This window comes from Rhipicephalus sanguineus, chromosome 6 (assembly GCF_013339695.2).
Source record: "Rhipicephalus sanguineus isolate Rsan-2018 chromosome 6, BIME_Rsan_1.4, whole genome shotgun sequence".
NCBI lineage: Eukaryota > Metazoa > Arthropoda > Arachnida > Ixodida > Ixodidae > Rhipicephalus > Rhipicephalus sanguineus.
In genome coordinates this window covers 149,648,752-149,674,558 of record NC_051181.1, presented here as the reverse complement: position 1 = coordinate 149,674,558, position 25,807 = coordinate 149,648,752, and the positions used below count along the sequence as shown (strand labels likewise).

Genomic DNA, 25,807 nt, shown 5'->3' with positions numbered 1-25,807 from the left:
CATCTTGCAACCGATCCGGCCAAGGACCTATAGACAGTGACCGCGCAGGCCCACGTGCCAATAAATAATTGTTGAGGTTTTACGTCCCAAAACCCCGGTACTGTAATGAGGGACGATGTGGTGGAGGGTTCCGGAAGTTTTGACTATTTGGTGTTCCTCAATGTGCACCTAAATCTAACACGGGCCTCAAGCATTTCGCCTCCATCCCCACGTGCCAGCATGCGTATTGCGGTATAGGGTGGAGCACATGACCGTCGCTGGCCGCTCCTTGGCGTGCTCGCACAATAATGCGCAAGGGAAAGTATACGCGCGTGAAGTGAAGAAGGGAAAGGGGCTCGACAGTTCCTCCGGCGCCGAGCAAGAAAAAGCGCGGGAAGAAGGTTCCCCCGGCGACGGCCGGCCCACCGACCTACATAGCGCGTCTTTCGCCGGCCTGCTCGTTATAAGAAACCAGTCTGCCGGTTGCGTCGGCGTACTCGAGCGAACACCACTGCCAACTCCTCCTCGTCCATCTTCAGCGTCGACGTCCATCCCGGCTTAGCGGACGAGTAGCGCGGCGCGTCGGCACTCGAGCCACAGGTGAGTGTCGCGCACGCTACATGCCGCGACCTGCTGGAGAACGACGACGGTGTGGTCACAGCAGTCGGAGGATATGATGAGAGCGGCAACCTAGGACAAATCTCACCGGTTCCTCTCATCGATGCGAATGATGCGAACTCCCCAACACTGTCCGGCGCAAGGATGTTTTGCATGGACACCGCTCTTATCATCCGAGGATATACTGAGACCACGTGGACGTCCGTTCCGGCATAGTGCACTTGGGTTAGCGTGAAAGCGAGCGCGCCGCAACCGCTTCGGTGAAAGGCGTCAGCGGAAACCGCTTTAAAATTAAGACCTAAAGAGAAAACTGAATACGGTTCGCCGCTATTTACTGTCCTGCTATAGAAGTGCGAGCTAAAGAGTTTAAGTGTACGTGTTACAGTATAACTGTCATATACGCGTACCATGTTCATCTTGCTTCGATTAAAGATAACCTGAAACGTGGCATGAGGTTCTTCCTCATCCTGCCTAAATGCGAGCCCTACACATCCGTTCCGATCGTGTTTGCTGCATATCTATAGCTGATGCTATATAGACGTGGTTTTCATTTAACAGTTCAGATATGTAATTAAGTGGTTCGTGAACGAAGATCAGCAACTAACGCCGGAGCAAGAGAGTTGATGTCCCAGCGGAAACATCCCCAAGGAGCGAAGCATCGGCTTCCTTTCTCGACGTCGCCGGTTGCGAAGGTCAGCGTCTTAGCTATACGTCCCGCCAATGAGCAAGAGGCCGCGGGTTCGGTTACCGGCAGCGGTGGACAGGTTTAAATGAAGGCTGAATGACCGCTACGTGCTGGGATTTCGGTGCGCGTTTGAGAAATGTAGATGACAGAACCCGGAGCAGATTGCCTTTTACACGAGACGTGAACAGGGGTTTCTCCGAAAGCCACAGCTGGCGCATGACTTAGATACAAAACAGAGCAAGGATGACGCAAAGGCTCTTAGGGCTTAAAAAGAAAACATTCTGCGCCATTTTTTTTTATTTCTTGCACTGTGTTCTGTCAGCCCCGTGAACGCTATACGCAGCAGTGACCGCGGAGTGACGCTTGGGAAGCCAACCAGATCGGCCTTGTCGTCATCTGTGTCTCAACTGTAGCGTTCTAACTGCTTGGGCTTCTTTGTGTTTTATGACAAAGCGACGCCGTCGTACCTTATACCCCAACCAATACTTCAAACTGTAATCTAAGTGAAACGAGAGCGAGGGAGAGACGGATTTTGAGGATTTCGCGAACACGGTTACGCAGGCAAGCTCACCTGCGTCCCGCGGGCACAGCGCGTTGTTGATGCGAAATGAGACTCCCCGCTGGTCACAAACGCGAGCATCTGGGCGGCCTTGCCTCGGTTTCTGAAGCGAGACGGTACGCGATGCGCGACGGTCATCTTCCGATCACCGCGGGACGACACGGTGCGAGCCATCTGGCTTCCCACGCGTGCATGGCGAGGAACCAATTGATCGCACCGCGCACGCAGCGGCCGATAACCTTCGGGGTCACTGTTACGCAATCAGCGCGTTGATCGGCACACTGAAAGTGCGCGTCGCGGAAGCGCTACTGAACGCGGAACTTTATAAGGTTCGCGAACTGCTAACGGTGCCAAAGTGGAAGCCGCTCGTCCTTAAGGGCCGGTTGTATAGCGTCTTCTCTTCGTTTTCCTTTATTTATTTCTACGATCTTCACAAGAGTCACGGTTGAAGAATAATAAGTAAACAATTAAGGCGACTGACACGTTTCCTGTGACGCTGTAGAGCTTATAATACTGCCTGCGCAGATCTGCGCAAAGGCCGCTTCCGTCTGCCTCCAGTGAACGCTGGTTACGCAAGGAACCAAATACATGCACATACCGCTGGGAGTGATCTTGGTGTTCGCGCTATACTTTCACGGCATCTTAACTAGACGAAATTCCAGAAGACTCTCGAGAGTAACTGGTTAGTCCTTTCCAAAAAAACGTAGGAAGTGTACAACTCTTTAAACAGTACACTCACCTTTCAAGGACTCCGCTTAGTAAATCAATATGGGGTTGATATGTAGATATGCACTTGAGTTATGTATCGATGTCCTGCAAATTTGCTTGAAAAACATGTAGCAACGGCCCTTCCGTTGCCGAGACCGTGTTTCTTACTGCAGGCAGGCGGAGCTGTGTGCTGGGGTTGCTTTATGTAAATTTGATATCTGAGGTAAAAAAAAATGAGTCGATAATGAGTCAAACATTGCAATACACTATACATATACTGGCAGTACCACGCGTAAAGGGGAGGCATGTGCATTGCATTGGTAAATTTTACAAAATTTAACAAGTAGCCTTGTGAGATTAAACTCAGTTATACAAAAGCAAAAAACAAAACAAATAAAAAGCAAGAAAAAGGAAGTCAATTAAACCAACAGCAAAAAGAACCCTTGCGGGTTCTACGCTTTTGTGGGAAGCCGTTTTTGTAAGCGAAGTTTCTATCGATGTTTCCTTTCAAATCAAATGTTAGCGAAATGTAATGCGAATGACGGCAATGTTTGCACTATATAGCGCAGGTGGGACGCGACTGTACGCACTTGCCGATTTTTAAAGTTTTCTGTCGTTGACTTTCTCTTCAGCTAAATGCCCTTCTCTCAACGCAGGCTCTATTTGACAATTTTGTTCACTTGTTTCTTCAAAATTCTTCGCTTCTCTCTAGCCGACTTTCGAAACTAGCCAGGCATGTAAGTGCGTGCGTGAATATGTGTGCACATCTGAAAGAGAGGGAGAGCTCTTTATTGAAAAGCAGAGTGATTGGCCAGGTTATATTCGCCTACTTGCTACTCTGCAATGATTGGCATGAAGGGAAATAAAGGGCCTTGGAGTACGTGAGAAGTATAACATGCAAAAAAAAAAGAGAGAGAGAGAAGGTGCAGGTTTTGCAATAGTGCCCCATAAGTAATAAAGGGGGGGAGGGGGTCTTGACAGTTAATGTAAAATATATTTTTTAAACAAGTGAACAATCACACCAACACACTCTCCTGATGGAAGGACGAACGATCAAAGTTTACAGAGAAAATCGATAAAATCGAGATATGTAAAGAATCAATCCAGTGTTTCGCGCTGCTTTGATCGGCAAGGCCAGTGAACCAGCGTCCGCATCAAAGTCAGTCAGCCTCGATCTAGCTTTTGAAGACTGTTGATATCGTTGTCGCTCGTCTTCACACGCTGACCAAGCATGAGTATACGTACGCACATGGCGGCACATACCCAACTGCCCAGAAGTCAGAGGAAGAGGCGATGAATGCTTCGCTTTAACAAAGACAAAAGAAAACAACCCAACAGAGATACGGAGCAGGTTCGACGTTCGAGCAAAGAGGAAAGTGTACCGAGATCAAAAACGGGTTCACTTGACCCTCGCGGTCCGGCGAAAGCAGCCTTGCGATGCTACAACCGGTACTTCTACTACAAGGGGCGCCAGCGTATACGCTCTTCAGGAACAAGAAGTAAAAAGGAGTTTCTCAGAGCTGCACGAATTACTCTTCGAGGCGCGAACGCGTCTGCCGGTGCGCTTATGTATCTGTGTGTGCGGTATAGTGCATACGTTCGCCTATGCTTCCTATGCGATTCAACGAGGCTGAATTCGAGCGATCACGAAGAGCAGAGGCCGGAAGAAGCAGTGGGGACAGCATTCCTTATGTGCTGTAAACGTTGGCGCTAAGTATATAGAACAGGGGAAAAAAAATGAAGAAAAAAAAACCGTAGATGTATAACGCCGCTGCGTGTTAATATTTCTAAAGGTAAAGTGGGCCCTAAGGAGGAAACATAAAATAAGGAAGAGAGAAAGATATATAGAGTTTAGTGATTAGGTAAAGGAGAGAGGTTGGACTAAGGCGCATTGAACCAACCACGTATGCTCTTGTGTAAGAGAAACAGTGCTAGAAAAAGTAACGATATGGGTAACGCTCTTGTCAGTCATAACTCACGAAAGTGACATTGAGAAGAGCTATAAGGTGGGCTAGTTGATGTTGATTCATCTTCAAGGTTGCGCTTAGTGAACACAAACGATACAAACGAAAAAGTGCAGGACAAAAGTACAGGACATTGCGCTCGTTTGCCTTATGTCCTGTACTTCTTCGTTTGTGTCGTTTGTGTTCACTAAGCGCTACTTTGAAGATGACTCACGAAAGTGTTGTGCCATTAACGAAGATTCGGTCAGCCAGAAAAGCAATTTGAAAAGTATACGCGGAAGGCTCCGGCACCACCTTGAACCAACAATTCAGGTTGTTCAATGGTGACGTATAAATAGAAGTTCTTAAATGTGCGGGTTTAGCTTAAATACTTTTTTCTTGAACATTTATTGTGCTCATAGTGCTGCTGGCTGAAATTTGGTAGAGTTGAAGGTCGGTATGGCACAAAAGCTCGCATTCTTACTAACCTTGTGGGCGTTCGCGACAGACACGACTTCAGCGCGCAACCATTTGACCTGCGCGTAATTTATCTTGAGAGACAACGATCTCGGGTTGCCTCAACGTCTATGGCTTTCTTTCAGACTTCCGTTCACTGTTGCAATTCCTCCACGATTTTCCGCATGCCTGCGACGCGTTCCTTATCACGCATGTGTACAGTTGCCTTGTACAGTATACGGGCTTCGTGCAGTACTTTTCGAGCCACGAAAGTTTTTGCTTGCAGATTCCTCGAAGTTCGCGTAACTCGCACGCGACACAGCGCGAACGTGGTGGATATAGAGGAGCACGCGTGCGCACACACACGACTTTCGTGCCTAACCTGCAGAACGTGACCCACTGGAGATCAGATAGACGCGCACTGCACGCGATCCGATCGCAAAACCTGGGAGGTGGCCACCGGCAACAAAGCATAATAGGCCAGCTCCCTATCTTGAAACCTGAACACCCGCAGTGCTCGAACAATGCCGCAGAACTGAAGATGGATTGTGTTGTATATTGATGTTTTCTCTGTAGCTTATTCGCCATAGCGGCTGCTTTGTTATGGAATGTGCCCAACATACATACCTGCGAGCCAGGCCCATAGCCGGGGGGGGGGGCTAGTCCCCCCTCCCTTGAAATTGTGGTGAAGTAGGTGTTTTTACCAAAAATAAAATAATGAAAATAGGTGTTTTTCTGAAATAGTCTAGGTTTTCAGCAAGTGCCCTCCCCCCCCCCCCCTTCCGAAAAATATTCCTGGCTACGGGCCTGCTGCGAGCGTACACTAACAAATTCGTTCGGACAGTACAGGCTTCATGTCAGGTGGCGTTGTTGGACAATAAATCCTGCACTAAAGGCATCGCTTGACAGCTGATATGCGTCCAGTCGATTAGTAACGAGGTAATTGGTCTGACATCGAGCTTCTGCGGCCACATTATTGTTGCAGCGCACTACGAAACTGCATATTCACTAAAATTTCCATCCAGTATATACATCCATATATTCAAAGTTAATTCAGGAGTACATGACGTTATGTCTTTCATATTTCTTAAGCTCTTGATGCTTGTCCCAGAAACTCGAACTGTCGCTGATATACTGAATACATGGCATTTCCCTCCACGAAGACGCGTGAAATTAGTTCAGCTGTCAGGCTCAGAGCTTTCTATTTTACCTGTGATGACATGAGTGTGCGAGACGCAAGGAGTTCTCTCCCAACACTGACAAGGTCGATGTTATACAGGGTGGAATACAATCCTGTCACTGCTGATGCAATTTTCTCAGTTTTTCTACCGTGTAAGGTCTCTTTATGACGCACTTCACGAGCTTTGTCAACAGTAACATCAGAACGATACAACAGAACGAAATATTTTCAATTACTCCTTTGCGAATTTGTGTGCTACTGTGCGTATTATGTATATATGTGTATATGGGACCATTTTGTATACCACAGTATACAAAATGTACAGTCATCACCAGACAGCTGGAGTCGCAAGACAGGCGATAAGCCAGGTTAACGTCTTTGCGATTACCATTAAAAATTCTATCAGAATGTTGTGAAACAGGGGTTCTACGAATAATACTTTCTTATTTTTGATCCCGTGTACATAGGCGTGCGCAGGGGGGGGGGGGGGGGGAGGGGAGAGGGGCGGCCCCTCCTATTCACCTAGGAAGGGGGGGGGGGCACAAAGTCAGCCCCACACATTGACATATTAGGGAGCAGGGGGCGCTGCGACTCAGAGGGGGCGCAATGTCAGCGCCATACATTGACATAATTGGGAGGGGGGGGGGCGCTGCTACTAACCTCCCCCCCCCCCACCCCTGAAGGGGAACCCTGCGCACGCCTATGCCCGTGTGTACATAACGGATCGACCTCTCCTCTGCCAGCAAGATATAACTGCAGACATATCCCGTGTATTCTCTCCCCCTGTTTTATATCGCAGCACCTGTTGCAAATGCCGAACTCTTAGATGGAATCAATTAAGCAGGCCAGATAAGCAATACAGCAACACAAGTATCGTCGAAGCCCCCCCCCCCCCCCCCCCCCCCCCCCGAACGCTGCGTGTACCTACATCAGCATCATTTTCACTCTCAGATTCTCGACAAACGTTTGCGATGATGAGCGCGACGCCGGCCGTGGATAATATCTTCCATTTCGCGAAGGCCCTCGCGCAGGCCGGGATTTATGGCAACCGCTGTGTGCGCGTTTTCGCTTGACCCCAGCGACCACTTAAGTTTCGGAACCGCTACACAGCGCACGTTCTTATAACGCTTGTGTGTATACCTTATTTGCCTGGCGCATGGAAGGTTAATGGCTGAGCAAAAGCGAATGCATGCTTGTTTGCCTTCCGTCGTAGTCGGTTAACTCTGCATGCCTCCGAGGTGTTTGCTAAGTGGCGTGCGCGCGGCGCGTAACGGCGGGACTGCCCCAGCGACTCGCATGAATTACAAGCAGTGCGGTCAAGGAGAAAGATTCGTGCGTCTTTTATTATCGCGTTCATGTCGCCTTGTCTGGTGCTAGCAGCGGAGAGGGAAGGGTACAGCCTACGGTTACGTAAGCCTGTCTTTTTTGCTGCACGTAACTCCCGAGATCTTTCCGCGGCACGTTGGTTGCATCTAAACGGCAAACGATTAGTCCGGCATGAAGTGAAAGTCTTGTCTGCTGTGTACGTGATTTACGTTACTAAATTACAGACTCGAGAAATATTGAGCCTTAAAAAGAAAGATCGTTGTTAACGCTTTTTTTCCTTCGGACTTCTGTAGCTGCAGTAGCCGCTGGTGTAAGTACAGTGGTACATAGAACTTACAGAATGTACGGGAAAGGTGTTGGTATTCCCATAACGCTTCGCTGCGATGCTTTACCGGATTCGAGAAGCACTTGTTATCTCGAGCTGGAATTTCGGTAAAGTGGCTGCGCGAAAACGTCTTAGCGCACTTTGAGCATACGTGCTCGCTGCGGGTCACTGAAACTATATATGTACCATGGTGAACAACACAACTTTAGGTATTCCTAGCACGTTTCTTAAGCCGAACTGCGAAGCTGGCTTTTCCTCAATGCGCTACAGACATAATATGGCGGCCGAACAGTTTTTGAAGTAATTTATACTTGTAACTGCTGCGTTCTTGTTGCCTTCGGCCGTTCGACACGATGAACAGGAAAGCACGTAGCAATAACAGTGCAGGAGCTGCGCAGTCATCAATACTTAACGAAGAGGGGCCTCTGCCCAGTACTGGGTGACAGGAGTTGTACGTCGCCTCTCGCGCGGCGGGCATACCAGTAATATACGTGCGTTCTATGTTCGCACGGCCAGGATTTAGCAACCACTTACAGCAATCGAAAAAAAAAGCCTAGAAAAGGTACTGTGTGAGAAAGGGCAAGCAGGAAACGTAAGTCAATGGCTTAATTCCGTTCGTGGAAATCGTGACACGTGCTGTCCTTGTCGCTTTCTCTCCCAAAAGGGGCAGTCCTCGCAGGAAGGAAACAACTCACGCCAAGCACGTATAGTATCATCTTCATTCGTTCTCACCAAGTTGGGCTTCTCGGCGGCAAATTAAGTATACCGCCAGGCGGGCGGACAAGTCGTTATATATATACTTAATGAAGCGTGCACACGCTCCACGTCGAAATAGCTGCAGCTGTACGCGTGAGAGAACCGGAGTGGCCGCGCGAGTCTCGAGGGAGAAGCTAGTTAACAAATGACCGGACAATGGTGCGGCCGCCCATTAAGAGAGCGGCACGCGGGAAAATGAGCTCTCGAAGATGAGATGAAGAGGACAGGTCCGGGAGCGCCGCCGGCGCCGGACCTTGTCCCACATCGCTGTCCCAAGCAGTGCAGCAGTGAGCAAGCCGAGAACGCTCGAGCGTGTGCTCGATCCCAAGACGAGGAGACGCGATGCTCCACGGGGATGCGACGTCGGGGAGGTCATGTCCGCGCAGGAGGCGTCACGAGCGCCGGCGCGACGGCGACCTCAAGAACGGCGCGCGGCCGGAGCACATCCTTGACTGCAACACTCCCTGGCTCGAGGGTCGCCCAGATCACGTGCACGCGCGAATATGTACCGGATTGATAGAGTGGTGCGTGTGTGCGTAGTACGTGCTGCTACACGAGGCACGTGCAACTGACCGCAGACCGACGTGTATGGTTTACGACTGCGTATACTCGAAGGACGTCCAGCGTTGAGGACGTGCTGCGTACAAGGTCTATTAATACTGACCGCCGCTTGTCTTTCAGGTTTCGTGCGATGCGAGGCTATTGTTGGGTAGTATATATAGGCGAGGACGCATGGGTGCTGAGCGACTTGCCTTGCAGCTGTAGCCGAATTTAACGTGCCTATATGGTAGGACAGCAGCACACTGAAAAAAGCAGTTATAACAACCCTTATAATGGCTATGTTACCATTTGAAACCGCCCCTTTGTTTCGATGTGCTCCTCCGGACGAAGCGATATCCTCAATGTTTTCTCTTCCTTTTCTTTTATTTTCAACCTCTCGCGACCTTTTCTTGCGTACGTGAGTACAAAGCCGGACGTGCAGCTGGTTGACCTCCCTGTATTTCCTTCACGTGCTCTCTCTCTCTCTCTCTCTCTAATACGCGCACAGCAGCCGGGAATGTCGAGAGTAACGGCAAACAGGATAGTGCACAGCCCGAATACAGGTACACTGAAGCACAAAAGTCGATTTGTCTAGCTGCCGAGCCAATACCACATGGTGTCTCTTCCAAAAAAGAAGCCAGGAATGTCACGTGATATTCAAACGACGCAACGTAACTGTAACACCAAAATGTCTCTCGATCTAAGCTTTGCCGATAGTAATTTTCGCGTTTAATACTCTCATGCAATACTTACTAAAAGGTTAATCCTCAAAGGTTAGTCGTCGTGTCACCTTTCTCGGCTTCAACTTGTTAACGCCACGGTTAGCATCAAGCCCACATACAAGTTCTGATAGCCATCTTGCGTATGAGACACGCATTCAGTCACCATCGCTCACGAAATTGCTGATTCGATGGAAAGTTTACGCATGAAAGGGTCATTGAAAGAAAACAAAATGAAACTACTTTCGCTTTTCGTAAACTCAAGTCATGCCTTGACGACACACTTAAAAAAACAAAACAACAAAAAAACCCGGCGAGACCGTCGAGCCGTTCTGCACGAGTTTTTCCTTCTTTTTTTTTCACGAAGATTTTACATACAGGTTCTCCATCTTGTTTCAAGTTGCGGAACGTAGTTATTCATGTTTCGTCAATAATCTTCTTGCTCATCCCCTCGCGCAACTTTAGCCGTTCGTAAAAGCGTGTCATCACAGTCGATCCACGTGCCTGACTAATGTGACCTCGGTGTAACGTTAAAGTTTGCCGAACGTGCGTCGAGATTTAACGCTTCAAAACTGGATCTGTTCACGCATCGTTCCATTGAAGCAACCACACCGATAAAATTGAATTCCATTTTAAGCTTTTTTTCCCCCATTGCGCAACAGATCGGAGCAACAGTTTGAGCGTAGAGAATGTTTTGAGCTTACATCTGAGGAAGAAACCGACACACCATCGAAAGAAAGAAAGAGAAAAGAAATATACTCTGAAGGCGGAAAGCAGCGAGGCTGCGGCTATGGTGGGTCGGCTATAGTGAGTATTGCTCTAGTGAATTTATATATTATCATTACTGACTATGTTGCGTGAATAAAAACGCATGCACTCAACGATCCCAGTGTTTCTCTTGCGCATGACGCATGTTATTTCATCGACAGCGGCCAACGGCGATCTCAAAAAGAAATCCTGTAGTACATAAGAAACCCCGCTCTTCCGAAAGTACAAGAATTGAATGGCGTTCGTTTCTTATGCAAGTGGTTTTGTCTTTGAGGCAAAATTGTTCACGTCATTCTGCCATGTCGACGAGATCGTGCACCTTTATGTTTACTTTTACGCCATGTCCATTCTTTCGACGGAAAAAAAAAACTGGATTAGTCGAGTTAATCGGTTCGCCGAAAATTGTTGTTCTATGCGTCTTTTCTCCGCGGACGCGACCTGCCAGAACCTATAGCCATATACAGCTTAGCTATAAAAGAAAAAGAAAAAGTGAGCTCGACCTCAGCGTTCTCTTCACAGCTCTTACCTTTGGTTTTGATTTCAACACAATATTTGTCACCTTTTGGTAAGACGGAAGCTTCCTGCTCGATCGCTCCACTGTAGAAGAATCGAATGCTGGGTCAGTTGGTGACAGTTCTTGAAACAGAGCGCAACCACGACGCGTACATAGAAAAGGAAGGGTCGAACCACAGCGCTGTGGATCGTCCCTTCCTTTTCTTTGTCCTAGTCGTGGTTGCGCTCTGTTTCAATATGATCGAGAACGATTGCTACACACACTGTGCCATATTTACCGTGACCTGAAATCCATTGGCTTGGTCTCGGTCAAGAGCTGCGGTCATCGTCTCGGAATAGAAACTACGAGGATTGTCGAGACAGCGTATAACTCAAAGGCGTGAAGCGTGCACCATAAAGACGTGAAGCCGATATCTGCACGTCGCCGCGCTTTGTTTGCTCTTGGTATATAGGTTCCGCACGCCCAGAAGTATTCGTTTCCGAGCATTACCTCGACAAGGGCGCTATCGAGACGCTCCGGGGAAGTGAAAGCGAGACGCTTTCCTCATTCCGCGGTCACGCGTCAACGTTTTCCCGGAATCGACGACGCCATTACTGCGATGCCATGAACAAGGCGCTGTTTCTCCGAGCAGTCTTTCTTGCCTATCTCGATCATTGCACGACTGAGCATGAGCTGTCGCTGCATCTTCATCCTCCCTTGCACGACGCCCCGCCACGGTGGTCTAGTGGTTATGGCGCTCGACTGCTGACCCAAAGGTCGCGGGATCGAATCCCGGCCGCGGCGGCTGCATTTTCGACGGAGGCGAAAATGGTTGAGGCCCGTGTGCTTAGATTTAGGTGCACGTTAAAGAACCCTAGGTGGTCGAAATTTCCGGAGCCGCCCACTGCGGCGTCCCTCATAATCATATCGTGGTTTTGGCACGTTAAATCCTAGATATTATTATTATTATTAACCCTTGCACGACAATTTGACCGCTACATTAGATGAAAAACTGTGGATTGATGTGCAGATAGGTCCACTGTTAAAGAGAACACTTGCGTGCAGGGAATGTCTGGGTTTCGCTCTCTTGTGAAACCGTAGTGGCTTAGATTTCCTTAAAAACTACCCGTGGTTGACAGTTTTGACTCTTTTTGACAGGCCATAGTGCCGTGAACGAATAATGTTTCGACGTGCACTTGCTGTTAGGAAGCCAGTAATATGAAAAGTGCTAATTCGAGCGTTCCCTTTAATATTGGACTGTACTGTACATGAAGCTTCACGTAAGTCTGTTTCAACAGTCAAAAGAATAATAAAAGCGGAAACTTAGATTCATACGGAATACGTTCTCGTGAACATATTGATACTGTAACGGTGGCAAGGAACGCCGCAGATTAAAGAAGAGGAAGATCGGGATGACAGAGGAAGAGGACGAAGAGATACTGTTTCAAAACATTATTGCACTAGTTTTTTTTATGTTTGCTTGTCTTTTGTGTTTACTCAGTAGTTATAAGTTTAAATCTTCATATCAGCAATTCTTGGCCAATCCCCCAGTGTGGGTATCAGCCATGTGTAGAGGCACATCATTATCATCATCATCATAATCATCATCATCTTTTCTTTTTTTTTTTTTTTTTTGATGGCGATGGCTAGAGCGTTCGTAAAGTATAGTGTTGACTATCCGTGTGTTGTGTTTGCCCCGCTGCAATATCGTCCACAATTTAAAAAAAAGTTGCTTAAAAATAACAGTTACGTTAAAAAGAAAGACATATAAAGCAGTTATGAAAAATTACATTTTGTCATTGAGCTGGCTTCGAAACGTTAAATTCATGCACGTCTTTCGTTCGACAACGTTACTAAACATATCCAATGCGCATCGAAAAACAGAGAATGCAGGCGTGTGCCATGCTTGCAAGGAAGCGTAGACGTGTGGATAGAATTACCAAATCTAGCTGGCTAGCTACAGCCACGCCGAATCGCCATGGCTGTCGAAGGCGAAGCGCGCCCGTTTCACCGCTTTTTGCCTAAAGCGATGATGCGATTGAACAGGCATGTCTCGATGTGCATAGACCTCGTACTGGCTACAAACGACACCTCTAGTGTACAAACACGTGTTTTAGCTTCCTTACCTGAACGTGTATGTCAGACGTGTTTATAGAACGGAAACGTCAGTGATATACGGCGGTCCTATTAGATGTGCCTCTGCAATTATTTCGACTACCGTGTATTTCTTCAGACAGGCAGCGTTAAACAAGGGCTGCTGACAGACGCTGTCAAGTCAGAGTGAAGACGTTTAGTCTATAGAACAGCGAGTCCTTCATTTTTCTACGACCGCGTGACATCAGCGCTCACAGGGAGCCTTCAGCGACGTGGTATGACCGTCGAGAATATAAGAGCTAATCCTAGACATACGCGTATGCCAACATCACCTCGTCGCGCGCACATCTCGTTCTCCCAGAAGCCGTTCTTTAGGTATACGTGATGGGTCTTGACGTTTCCAAGAAAGACTACCCCGAACGTCTGCGTTGGTTTCGTGTCTTCCTCGTTCTGCCGTCTGGCTCGTGTCTTAACAGACGCCCATGGGCTGTTATCATCTTATTTCTTCGTGTCTCGTCACTCAGTATGCTCATGTCCACCGCCCCTTCATTACATGGCGACCGCATTGCTGGATCGCCGTGACGTCTGCCGTATGATTTCGGCTGCAGCAGCGATAACTCGGGCTGGTCGTATACGCAGCAGAATTTTTGTCTTTCTTTTTTCTTCCAACTCGCAAAGCAGATGTTCCTTCATGGCAAGTCTGCGGTAGAGGCAGACGCAACAACAAAGGATCTAGCAGCGCGTTCTCTATATATACGCCCCCGTCGTCGCACCTACGGGCCTCACTTTCGCTATACCAAAACCCAAAGTTCGCGCCAGACAAAGGCTTCCATTTATAACCACGTACGCTGCGCGCTCGCGCGCCCGACCTCAAAATCGCTCCGCCATCCCACGAAGAAGATCCTTGCCCTCAGCATGGCAGAAGCCTTGAAAGAACGCTCATTGCCTTTCGACGCGTTCGGCGGTCTATTCTAAAGGCCGCAAGCCATTTGCATATGCATGACTGTGATTTGGACAGGCACCCCCACCCCTTTTTTTTCTTTCTTTTGCGCGTGTGCTGCCAAAGACGGCATGTAGTGACACGTCACACGACCTTTAAGCGGCCAGCGTTGTTACCCTTGGCTGCAGTGAGAAGCTATGCGCTGGTCTCAACGTCTGCCTATACGCTAACCTTATATTGACCTCATTTGCAGTAACCAGCCGCTAACTTAACGTAAATTAGTATTCTTTTTTTCCAGTTCGGTTTCGCATAACACAGCGTATGTAAAAACACGGACAAGAATGAAAGAGGCGGCTAAGCAAAATGTCGTCAATATTATTGTTTCAGCTGTGCTATTTAAATACACCACACTGCGGAAATGTCTGCTATTGGGAAGAAATCCGAAACTATAGAGCGGCAGACGACAACGTAAATGTTTCGTCAAGGGCCGTTCGGCGTAATTAAAGGTGCAAGGCTTACTGTCTTGTAGCTGGCGATTCGCAAGTAATTCGCGATGCCGTGGGTAAATGGGTTAAAAACAATGGGCTAAAAGTTAAAGTTTCTTTTTCTGTAAGCCATGGTGAGTTCTTTAGAACGGTCAAAAGCGGAAACATAACAGCGTAACCGTGTCACTGCTTGATGAATGCGACATGTGCTCTGCGCGACTAGGTCACTATTACTGGTGACGGACGTTTTTGCCAAAGTTATTAAATGTTAAACGTGTGTAAACTTAGCCTCGGTTGAAACGCTTCGTGAAAGTGGCCCCTTGTTATCTCGTCATGCGACCACCTCTAAATGTTTATGTTTACAGTATTATTTACCTATATCTTTAGCGTAGCACTGAGTCAAGTTTCATAAGAGGCAAACTGTTGTACGGTGCTGCTGCCGCATTCCAAGCTCCTGTATAAAAAAAGAAAAACAAGGGGGGAAGGGAAGGAAAAATACACTGAATAGACGTGAAAGAAACACAGGCTACGTGGGGGCCATATTTGTGTTTCTTCCTGACCTCATGGCTCGCATTGCTAGAAGAGAAAGAAAGAAACGTGAGCGCTTCAGGCATACCGCGAATATCCTACGCGTTTTTAAACCGGATCCAAGAAACAAACAAAACTGTACGCACAGTAGGCGAACGCTTATGCCCGCAGTCAGATGCCCACACGTGATGCATCCATATGCAACAAGGACAACACCGACGCAGCTCGGCGACCTTTAGCGCGCACTTTCCGAGAGGCTTCGCCGGAGTAGCCCGAGCGGCTCGCAGCTATAACACTCTGGGCGCCCGCGGAGAAGCGGAGAACACTTTGGGCTGCCGAAACGTCGGGTCGCTGTGGGGGCAGGCGTAGAATTTTAGCGGCCGCGAGCGCTCGCTGGAAAGTGGAGCCGAGGGTTGACACCGTACACAGTCATCGTCGTTCCGAGCCTGGAGAGCGGAAAAGCGGTGGGACATAGAGCGAGGAGAGCGAAGCGTGTGTATGTATGTATACGGTGTTAAATGTATAAAGACTTGAACGCGCGTGGCTTCTAGTGCAGTTACACGCAGGCAGCACTTACGCGCTCGGCGGTCGTTTGCACTGCGTTTCACATCAGTTGCAGTGGATGCGAATCCGTGAGCGAAAAGTACAAGGACTACACCTGTATCGAAAAGCCCAAATTTATTGCTATCAAATATTAGGCTGCATGCCTGCGGGCACGCAGCCTACAATAGACAATCAAGCATGCAGCGGCTCCGTAGAGCGTAGAGGTCCCGCTCTGCAACTGCAAAGCATCACGCAGAGACAATAAAGGTATTTAAATAATCCACGGAACTCATGACGCGCATAATGCTTGCTCACGGACGTGTGTACACGCATTGGGAAAACGCTACTGACAACGCAGAGGATAAGTCGATTGACCATGGTGGTGTTTTGAAGTATTCACCGTGTATTTCTGCGCCCAGACAAGTGGGCAAATCTCTATCACATCGTACAGCAATACAAGTGTAAGACGAGCATAGGGCAGCAAAAAAATTGGAGCTCACTCAGACTCACTCAAGAAATATATTTTGCTCTGAGGGCTCACTCGGACTCAGACTCACCAAAACTTTCCTCAACCGGACTCAGACTCACTAAACTCTTTCTCAGCCGGACTCACTCAGAGTCAAGCTCGCCAACATATCACTAAGCCGGACTCACTCAGACTCGCGGCTTCACCTGAGCCTGAGTGAGTCGACTCATGAGTCCGTTGTCGTAAAATCAGCTTTTTCGATCATGGTGTCAAGCATTTTTAACGCCCATATCTCACATAATCAGTGCTCTACGATACGCCTTTTGATCTTGTACCTTCAAATACGAGTTATCATAATATATCATATATAATATATTGCCGTCGCCCCGCACCTCCCGCACCTCCACCACACCTCCGCACCTCCACCACCTCCGTACCCCGCACCTCCACCAGTGTAACGACGTGGTATCGACGAGGACACGGAGAACGATAGGCAAACACGCTTTATCATTCAGAGAAACTGCCACGTCTTCTTCGTCCCCGCGATGGGCCAAAAACACTCGCGCTGCTTCGTTGCCGTCGCCACTGACACATACGCGCGGCAATATCATCATTATCAATTTATCGATCCAATGAGGACATTTTTATGACATACGCTACTCACAGGAGATATTTTTATCAAGAACTTCCCACAAAAGAGTTTGCGGGGGGAGGTTATGGCACCGCTTCCCCCAACTCACGCCTCTGATCAATAAATATTGAGGTCGCGTATGAATGCTAGTGTGCTTAGATACGTCTGAATAGACTTGAGTAAAAACGTAAGCCGACATAAGTCTGTGTTGAAGAAGAGTAGATATAACTAGAGTTACTGTATATGCTACCTTTAGGATACCTAAAGGTAGCATATACAGGAACTCTAGATATAACCATAAGTCGGCAACGAAAGGTGGAGCTCGCTCGGACTCACTAAAGAATTATATTTTGTGCTAAGGACTCACTCGGACACGATTCATGAATATTTTCCTCAACAGGACTCGCTCGGACTCAGACTCACTAGAATTTTCCTCAGCCGGACTCACTCGGACTCAAACTCACCAAATTATTACTCTCCCTGACTCACTCAGACCCAGACTAATGGCCCGATCTGAGTCTGAGTGAGTATGAGTGAATCGAATCATGAGTGAGTTTGCCGATCTATGAAGACGAGTCATATGCTTCGTTATACTGAGCCCTTAGCAAACCGTAAAAGCGTCTTCACTGCATAGTCTCCCTTGCTGAGAGACAGCGATGCGCCGGTACTCTTCAAGCAGGAACAAACCTCGCGTCTACGTACACGAGATACGCTGAAGGTTGCACTCGAAGACTATAGGTTTATCATCTCTCCAGAAGTGGTTATGCAAACGAAACTCTACGATTTACAAACGTATCGACTGCAGGCTTCACTTCCACGCAAAACTTTGCAGCACTGCGGTGAAGCCAGCCCAACAATGAACATGCGAGTTGGGTGTTGTATCAAGTACCTCGAACAGAAGAACGCCAGGCCTGCGCGGAACACGCCGCACATTCACAACGTAAGATGGAGGTTGAAGATAATTATGATTATGTTTACGGTCCTTTCCCGGCGCGGAGGAGTGGCCTTGGAGCCCATTGTTAGGGCGCCTAGTGCAACTACAGTTGCGAAGATACCCACTACTCCGTAATGCACGGTCATTTTGCGGTGTGGCGAAGTACCCATTACGCGTCTGTCATGAATGTGTCCACCGACGTATAACTGCAAACTTTGTTGATGCTGTGGCTGATGATGATGACGATGTATGATGAAATATGATGAATTATGATGAATTATGGCTCATCCCTTTGTAACGGGGAGGTAGCTTTAAACCACCCACTCGTTAAGCAATTCATATTGAGTGATGCTGGGTGCGATTGTCCGCTTCTGCCACGAAATATTACGTCTTATAACGGGACTTCCTCATGGACATGACGCCTGTATGCGGTCTTTTTCTGAATAACCTTCAAACACTGGCGTGGAAATGCCAATCAGCTGCCCTTGCGCGAGTTACGCATTCAGTAGTTTATTAAAGGCGTCATTCACACACTTTTCAACTACAACTTCAGCATGCCGTGCATGTTAACGCGTCATGTTAATGCTGGTTTTCTAACTTATTTGCACGGTACATGTGCCGCAGTCGTTTGTTTGAAACGGTGCGTGGGAAGAAAAATGTTGCTGAACGAGACACGCTCTCCTGGATTCTTCAGTTTAACTGGTCGTACTTGTTAAGAATGTTTAAGAATAAGAAAGGAATACTCCAGTGAAGGAAATCCTTGCACTATACAGGTTCAGCAAACGATTGACGCCAATGCCGTTATAACGCAAGTATTTCTTTGGCTTGATGTTATTCCGTCATTATCACCTACCGTCGACGGCCTGCCGATTTTCGTGATAACGTGGGTGGATCGCCGTGTCGGCCGAAGTGCAACGTGCTTTGCTGTCCACAAGAACGCGTGTGTACACAGACGTCGCGTGTTTTCGAAATCTACGTCACACCTTCCCCGCAGACTTGACGGTCTCTGCTTCCTCGAGTCGCTGAAAAGCGGAGCGTGTCGTCCGCATCTGCGATCGCAACAATGCGGACACGCGCAAAGAGTAGGCGCACCGAGCGAGAGAGACGTGAAACATCAGGGGAAAAAAAATTAAAGACGAAATGTCAGCCCGAGTCGCGCGTCCGCCGCTGCTGCAGCAATGCACTGTCGTCACGCTCTGTCAAAAAGCGGCTCTCCGCCGAGTCGCAAGAAAGCGGCGGCGGGCGGCAGAGGCACTTGCTTCCCTTCAGCAGCGGCCCTGTTCCGTTCTCGTTTGACCCCGAAAACTCAGGCGCCGTAGATCCGAGTTCGCGCCGTGGCACGCCCACGTGCATCACACAGCTCGAGCAAGCATGGCGCCGCCTATCTACGCAACGACGAGCCCCATCAAGAGAGCAAAACCACCGCGCGACAGCCCTGAGAAACACCTTACGTATACGACGCCGTCTACCACATCACATGGCACGCCTTCTTCGTCTCGCAAAAACGATGTCTTTGCGAGCCGACCAGGCTCTGTGGACTACTTGCGTTCATCTTTTAATATTTTTATTTGCGGGAAGAAGAAACAAGAGAGAGAGAAGGGATGCAAGAAAGGCAGGGACGTTAACTAGACTACGTCCAGTTTGTTACCCTACTCATGGGGAGGGTAATAAGGGGGTGAGAGAGAAAGAGAGAGAGAAAAGAGAAAACTATCAGTGCACATGCATTTCAAAACACACACAGTGCAGCGTATCACAGGTGGTCACTCAATTCTGTTGCCTTCAAGAACTACAGGAGGCTTCGTGTGGCTTTCTGAGCTGATAAGCTTTGAGGCCAGGCTCCCAAGATATTTCCTTCAGTAAAAGGCCGGTAATCGAGTCTCCTCAAGGCGAAACAAACAAAACAGATAAATCAAGACGTGCCGTATAGCGGCACGTATAAGTCGTGCTGGTCGTTGACGGTTCTTTCAGCGAGTGTGTGCGTAACGGACTCTCCCACGTGGGAGTGCTGTTCGGCTACAGCGGTGGCATGACTTCGGATGGACGCTGGCCTTCCCAGCGGGTCATATTGCTCCAGTTACCAGGCTTTGCGCGTCTCCCGAACGTGCTCGGACGTTTCCGGGTTTCTGTGTCGAGGGGCGGCTGACGAGTTCGTGATAGAGATTAATCTTCCCACGGCTCGGGTCTTCGCGAGCAAGCCTATCGGTCCGACAGACGCGGCACGCCCCTATAGGCTTTGATGAAACGGATGCGTCACAAGGTAATCGTGCATTGCCTCGTCGAAGAGAGCATTTCGTACCTGACACGCTTTGCCCGTGCCCATATCCGCCCACGAAAGCCGTAGTACTAGAGTCCGTGGACGAATGAACACATGCTCGTAATCCTGTTAGACCGAGACATTGCCCAAGGGAATATAGCAAACAGTTGATCGAGTTCTCTTCAGCCCTTTTAACTGTTGATCACTTGTAAGCATTAGTATGTCCCAGCGCGGAAAAATTAACGACAGATAGCTTTACTACGTTATTTATTACATTCTCTCCTCCTGTTAGCTTGGTTTCCACAATTTAGTACCCCCCCCCCCCCCCCCCATCTCAATATGCTTTTTTTTTTCTTGGACCACCTCGTAAAGAGGCTGTGTTCATTTTGGGAGCACAGGCCATTAAACACTTCTTGATCGTAGTTTACAGAACTCAACTCAACGAAAAAATAGATTGTGCATCATGACTTGCCCCCGTCATTTGCGCAGCTATAAACCTATCAGAAACGGGCGCCGTCGGTATTGTAATACTACTTAATTTCCCATCACGGACAGCACTACAGTATGGCACTGCAGGGGACCGAGAAGCGTGGCCCCTTCGACGCGTGATGCAGGGACAAGATGTTAGCTAAGCAGCACTCGATGAAAGACGTCGCTCGTGTATAGAGGCTCTCAGCGCGCGCAAGAAAGCGAGCGCCGTCGCCATAGCGCGCACGACCGCGTGCCAGAAAATCGCGCTCGCGTGTGGTCCCGTCGACGCTTCCGTAAAAGCCGGCCTCAGCAGCCGCGGACCGAGAGGTCGTTACATGTCGTCGCCCGCGCCATCCCGATGACACAACGGCACGCCACTGTCCTCCCGCACGCAGGTGCCGCAATTCGGTCAAGCGGGAGGCGAGCTTCCTCGGACACCGTGCGGTGACGACCGTCCCAAAGCCAGCGAGGTGAACGGAGAGGAGGAGCAGGAAAGAGAGTGTCGTCGGGCGGCCGGCTTTCCCAAGGCGATCGCCATGGGCCATCATGCCGCCGGGGTCACAGGTGAGTGAGACCGTTTTGTCTCTCTGCGTGCTTACTCTTTCTTGCTCGCCACGGAAGGAAGGAAGGCGCCGCCGACCTTGTATAGGAAGGAACGAGCATCCGCTTCCTGGATCGCCGCAAACAGAGGAAGTATAGTGGTTCACCGCTGTGCCATTTAGGTCTCGCGCATGGCTTTCTCCTTTGGTCCTTTGGAGATAGTTGGAACAAAGGGGAACCCGCCCGGCGGCGAGTCGCTTTCGCACGATCTGCAGAGCAGGAACTGCGCTTCAAGCCCGAGCCCCTCACAGTTCGTGCCCGCCGATAGACGCTCGGGAGTGAACGGGGGACACGATGGCAAAGGCGGCAGACAGTGTATAGACAGTGTACTCAAACCCTGCTTCAGTGTATAGATACGGGTGCGGGTGATAAGCGTTGTCATCCGTGTGTTTTGTAGCAGATGAAAGAACAGCTCCCTCCGTTTTATATATAAACCTCCGTAATGGCAACGGTGTTTATATGAGGGTGCTGCTCCTTCGCTGACGCTTACACGTGACGTGTTCAGTTGGGGCAAGTGGTTAAGCTGATGGTAAATATAAAACCGGCTCTCCCTGCATATAGCGTTTTGCGTATTCTTTGCTGCATCCTTTTATCTGTTAATATAGACAGGAGGTTCTGTAGCTCGTCTTTGACAATCTGCAGCTTCCAAATGCCGCTTGGAATAATTAAGCGATTATGCATAAAATGCGGTCACGTCCACAGAGACGTTTAACCCTCTAAAAAACAAAGAGACGTTTAACCCCCTTCATTTAAGGCATTACTAGCTTCCCGCTGTCTATAACGTTTATATAAGTGCCTCTTGACTGCAAACGTAAAAATTACGTGTTGTGTTTGGCCGGGAAAGAAATCCGTCTCTATGTCATCTCCTACATCTGAAACAGCTATAGAAAGGGCCATTAATGCGTGTAACGCTACATCTGACTTCTCACTCCTCATAAGTGAGGAGGCGTGTCTCACTGCAAAGGTCAAAGTTACAAGATCGGTGGTGTAGACATGCCTTCATCAACTAGAACGCTTGACGTTCTTATAAGATCGTAGACACTGCCTTTTCTTGCCACCTGTTTCCACGACCTTTCTCTGCCTTCTTACCTTTCTGCACATATTCTGCCGGCGCATTTTCTCCATACTATATAGTCTGCAGAGTAGCATGCAGAATATGCGCCTGCTAAAGGCCTTATGCACTATAATAAAAGGCTCAGGTGTCTTCACACGCATTTTAAACGATGCTCAGATTAACGCTTTATCTTCCCAGTGCGATGTCCCACTGCATCGCCTTCCACGTACAGTCGCGCTCAATATGACTTGCAACATGGGAGCGCATGACCTCACGAGTTTAAAGATTGTGCATGGCTTCAACTTGCTTCATTTCTGTAACTAAATATTATTTTCTCATTCGGGAACATTCTCCAGTGACAGAACAGCGTTTAGTTGTAGAAATAAGGGCTAGTGGAAGGAATGCGCAATCCTTAAACTCGTGAGGCCACGCGCTGCCGTGTTGCAAGTCATATTGAGCGCGACTGTACAAGTCTATACCTGAGCGGTCGTCGTAGACCTGCGATAACATAGCAGCTGCAGTGCAAGACAACCACGTCGTTCTGCCAGCCACGTATACACTATTGAACGCTGTACGGTAGATACGCGGCTTATACATACGAAGTAACAACCAGGAAGGCACGACGCCCCCAATGTGCTGCCAACGCAAAAGCGTCGCGCGGTCCAGTCCGAATACCGCGGAACAGTGGCAGCAACGTCCCCTGTCAACCCAGCCCTGCGAAACGGTGACAGGTGTCAGCCGTCGAAAGCATACGAGAGAAAGCGGGCGGCCCCGTTAGAGATCAGGTTCGACAGTTCCTCAGAGAGGAAGCTATAGGGTCTATAGTCTCGCCACGTCCTCGCGTCTCGACACACAGTGCCGTCGCTTGCCACACGGTGGATAGTATACGTCTTCATCGGTGCGAGTGCTAACAAACAAACAATGGCGCGTACGTTCCTATGAAGGAACTGTCGGTCTCTTCCCCCTTTGTGTGGCGCCGGACTCATCTGCCGCCAAAAGCGGCAGCGAGAGCGCTAACGAATCGCGAAGACGGTTGTTTTAGGCGTTGTTCTCTTTTAGCGACGGCGAGTTGACGACCTCGTTCGTCGCGGCCTGTACTCGTCGCTTATCGCTGCCACAGACCTCCGTTGACGATCGCTTCGTCCGACACGGTGTCGATCGAACGTTTTCCTATCCTATATTACGCATTCGGCGAAAGGTCGTATACTAATTAAGTTCAGGATCGCTGATACTGGTTGTTTGCTGGAGGTACGTTAATTACGCACTAGCGCACGCGAAGGCCCGGTAAATGATCAACCGTACTGACGGCCAACGATCCTTGCGGCATAGCAGCGCCTTCGGCAAAACCCATATTCTTCTTCTTCACCTTAGTAACGGTGGCTCATAACAAATGCAGGGGATTGGCCGAGAAGTACGTGGATTGTTCCATTGGGTCCTATAGGTTAACATAACCTCGTGAATCGTAACGTAGTAACTTCGTGCTTGTCTTGTTTGCGCCACCGTGGCTCAATCTTTTCGAGCTCCTAGAAACTCAGCCCATTCGAGCAGCGGGGAAAAGGAAAGTTTTGTTTTGTGACCTTTTTTGATGCACATGTTTTGGGTTTTCCCTAGCTAACTAACTTCTAACTGAATAATTAACGAACTTCAACGTGAACCTGTGGTGGTCACTGAACTATTGTGGTGCATTCCATATTCGCCTAAACTGCACAATGCATTGTAGCAGGATGGATAGATGGGCTAGTTGGCATTGCGTATTCATAGAAAACTTATAACGCACTGTTTCAACTCAGCGCCGTGAATAGCGTTAGGGCGACGTCACATACTTCAATTTATTTTTTTTCTGTTTTGGTCTTTCTGGGCACAGAAGTGCTCGGCAATTAGCTGCTTGGCCGAGTCTTTGTGTATTCCTGAATGAACCTTGGGCCATTATTAGTTACTTGTATATGACTACAAGCAGGGCTCAGCGGCCATGACGTCACAGAAAGCAGGCCTGGGAATGTCTGGGCAGCGTCGCCACGTGCTTTTCGTCTTCATTAATTAATTCATTAATTTCGTTAGTACGATACATGAAACACGGGTGGAGTAGAATTACGCAATTGGATGTACCGAAGTGAGAACTTTCGCATATACCTGCTTAGTCGGCCTTCTCTCGCACAAAATAGTGTATACACTTTGTTTCGTTGCAGTGCGTAGTTTACAAATGCAGCTCACCTAAATATTTCACCTTAGTGTCCCTTTAAATTTGATTCGCACACCGAGACAGCAACCACTAAGCGCGTACAGAGACGGCGAAAGGCGCAGCAGCTGATGAGAACTTGAACGTGCACGGTGTATAAACGTGTCGACAGCTTTCACAGCGATGACAACGCATGCAGACGACGACACGACTGACGACCACCTCAGATCACGCGCGGACCCTATTGCTTTATTTTCTTTTTATTGATTCATCCACACATCAACGGCGTGGTCTGCGATGTACATACCATACAGTGGCGACCTATACAGCGCGCAGCTCAAAGCGAGTCCGGGCTGTCGCCACTGAGCTCCATCCCACGTGTCTTGGGACCGGTTGTGTTGATGAAGTCTCCGAAGGCGTAGCGACATTGGGACGAACCGTATACGAGACCGACCGGAGCTTTCGGCGTGATCCGTCACGCCGCCTGCTGTTGTCACTTTAACGCGACGTGTTCGCGGCGCGGTATGTCGGTCGTCGCTCCAGGATGTAACAATGTGTTCGCCTTGTTCTGCGTATGCAAAATGGCAGGCCACCTGTTTAACGTGCTGAGGGACCTCGGCGCTGTTTAACAATGAAAGGAAATTGGCCGAGATACGATGATGAGACATCGTGAACTCTGTCAGCCATTATCCCATAAGGGGAAGGAGGTTGGACAAAGTTTCATCTCAGCACCCCCCCCCCCCTCCGTTGGACTCGACCAACGGAGGGGGGGAGGGTGCTCAGTGGTGCTTGCGTGGCCGTAACCGTGCTCTTTAAACAATGAGGACATGCCTGATTGAGTAAAAATGTGCGACAGACATTGGCGCCCTCCGTACATGATTAGAGGGGCGTCTCCCCCCCCCCCCCCCTGCCCCTGCCTCGCTGTGCGCGCGCCAATGCTCACGCAAGCACCACTGAGCTTTCGCTTTTACTTCGCCTTTCGGTCATGCATTATACATATAACACCCGTTGTTTCTTGCGTAAAGCCTCTATATTTATACAATGCTTCTATATTAATCAAATGCAAAGTTGCACCAGGCGCAAGCAGGTGATAATGACGCATCATTCTTATACTATCTAGATCACATGACCATCTCTGATAAAGCCTTCTTTTTTTATCTTAGGCCTCGTGATCCTGTTCTTGGTGCTAACCAACAGTCCTGCTGCCCAAGGGGAAGTATGTGATTCTGCCACTTTCTTTTCCTCTACGTATTCAACTTGTCCTTAGAAATGTATGAAGTGTTTACGAAGCATACATTGGTCGCGCTGTCGTCAAGTTAACTAAACAAATGAAAATAACGTTTAAGTGATGCAAATATCTCTAACTGTCCTGCACAGATACGATGAAAAGGGAAAAAAATGCATAATTCGAGTACAGAAAGTTTCTCCGCACTCAGTTCATTCTGTTCTATTTCACGCAACAATGAACACATGGTGAGCAGTGGTGCATTTCTTTATATATATATTTTAACATGAAAGTGTTTTATGCCGGGGTCCACCACGGCTCCACTGACACATCTCCGTCACTGATATGACA

At 48.7% G+C, this 25,807-nt stretch overlaps 1 long non-coding RNA gene across 1 annotated transcript; it reads left to right on the top strand.

The window, feature by feature from the left end:
• Positions 1 to 340: 340 nt before the first annotated feature.
• Positions 341 to 25,447, top strand: LOC119396756 (uncharacterized). The gene is made up of 3 exons (XR_007416435.1): positions 341 to 579; positions 20,797 to 20,965; positions 25,395 to 25,447. It is a non-coding gene; the product is annotated as an uncharacterized LOC119396756 (long non-coding RNA).
• The last annotated feature ends 360 nt before the right edge of the window (positions 25,448 to 25,807 follow it).